This window comes from Xylona heveae, assembly GCF_001619985.1.
Source record: "Xylona heveae TC161 unplaced genomic scaffold L228scaffold_2, whole genome shotgun sequence".
In the NCBI taxonomy this organism is placed as follows: domain Eukaryota; kingdom Fungi; phylum Ascomycota; class Xylonomycetes; order Xylonales; family Xylonaceae; genus Xylona; species Xylona heveae.
Window position 1 is genome coordinate 3,127,562 of NW_017264194.1, and position 2,385 is coordinate 3,129,946.

The window sequence follows — 2,385 nt, forward strand, 5'->3', positions numbered from 1 at the left end:
TAAATTTTTCTAAGTTTAACCTATAATGAACCTGCAATAGATGTACAATAGATGTACAATGAATGTATAATAGATGTACAATGAATGTATAATAGATGTACAATGAATGTATAATGGATAGTACTATTGCTCTCTTGTTATAGAGTAATAATTAAACTATAAATTTTTCTAAGTTTAATCTATAATAAACCTGTAATGAATGTACAATAAACATGCAATAGACATGTAATAGATATATAATAGATGTATAATAAACATGCAATAAATATATAATAAATAGTACTGTTACTCTCTTGTTATAGAATAACAATTAAACTTTAAATTTTTCTAAGTTTAACTTATAATAAATATATATTGAATATATAATAGATATATAATAAATATATAATAAATGATACTATTGCTTTCTTGTTATAAAATAATAATTAAACTATAAATTTTTCTAAGTTTAACTTAAAGTTAACTAGATATATTTTAAACTTAATTAAAGAAGTCTTAAAATTAATTAAAGAATTTTAATTAAATATATTATTTTAGTTAAGTAAAAGTATTATTACTAATTATAAAGTAGTAAATTTAGTAATAGTAGTATAGAGAGTTACTAATAAATATCTTTTTTATATTTTAATTATGTTTTAACTACTAAAACAATAAATACCTTTTGTAATTATATTATAAAAACAAGATCTTGAGCTTTTACTTCTTTAATAAGTAAAGATTATAAATACTAGAAAGACTAAAAGTATTTATAAATAAATTACTTTAACTTTTAACTTGTAAATAAATACTATAAAATCTATACTTAAAAAGATAAAAATCTACAAGAATTATACATTTCTTTTATAACCTAGACAATCTAAAAAAATTTTAAAATATATATCTAAATAGATTCTATAGTAGATTTAAGTAAGTTCTAGTATAAAAGTACAAAAGTTATAAGCTACCTATATATTAAATATATAAAAAAAAATACTTTAATAAAAGCTTTAATATAATAATCTTTAAAAGTAAAAAAAGATAAAAAGACTTCTTTTTATTAAGGAAATTACTATAAAGAAACTTGAATAAGTTCTTTAATATATAGACTAGATAATTAATAAGTAGAGAAACTATATTTTTAGTAATAAAATCAAGATTAAATATAGATTAAAAAAATAAATAAAATAAGTCTTTTAGAATCCTAGTAAAATCTTTAAGAAATAAGTTATATAATTTAAATAATATAAAAATAAAGTTAGTTAAATATTTTAGAAATGTTATGGTAGCTAAGTCTAGACTAGCCTAACTAACAATAGCATTACTCTAGATCCTTATAAGTATCTAGTATATTACATGTATAATAGTCATGAAATAGTCTAGTAGCTATATACTATATATATGTTATAGAGTAAAATGCTCTACCAAAGGACAAGTGTTTTACTTTTGTTACATAGAGCCTAGCTATTATTTTTACTTTATTTTATTCTAGTTTATAACTATCCTATATATTCTAGGTATTACTATATAGTTACAAGGCAAGGCTCTTACAAGAAAGTATTTAAATATAAGATTTAGATAGATTTTATAGTTATAAAAGGTAATTTTATCTTTATAAGAAGTAAATATTTAGTAAATAGTTATATTACTATACTTAAATAATATTTACTAATAATTATAGATTATGATTTTATTTTTATTTATAATAATACTTATATATATATAACTTAATTAGTTTAAAATTAGTTAAGTAATTACTTTATTAATATAATAAACTAGTTCTAGTACTTACTAAATGTTAATACTATAGAAAATATATAAAGAAGGATAAAAGAGTATTTTTATAATATCTATTTAGAGCTAGATTATATTCTAGAATTAGTAGTTTATGATTATCTATATGATAGAGTAATTAAGGTCTAGAAAAAAATAAATAATGATTTTTTTATTTAACTTATAAATACTATGTTTTATAAGGTTTAGACTATTATATAAGTACAAGGATAGTATAGTAAGTATTAATTTTTTAATAAAAAAAATTTATAGCATTTAAATACTATATACATTAGATTTTAATTAATTATTAAGCAACATTATAATAATAGAGCATTTTCTAAGCTTTATTATTATATATAATATTTTTAACAAGGGTACATATTAAGGACTCTATACAATAGTATAGTATCAAGTAATAAAGATTATAGAGGGTTTTTCTACTTTTTCCAAAGGGTTAGACTTAGGAATTTATATAGTAAGAATTTATCAAACCATAGTTTAATTTGTTACTGCAGTAAGAAATTACTGTAGTTGGACAAATATCAAACCGTGGTTTAATTTGTCACCGCGGTGAGAAATTACTGTAGTTGGATGAATGTCAACTGTAGTTTAATATGACTATTTTGTCACCGC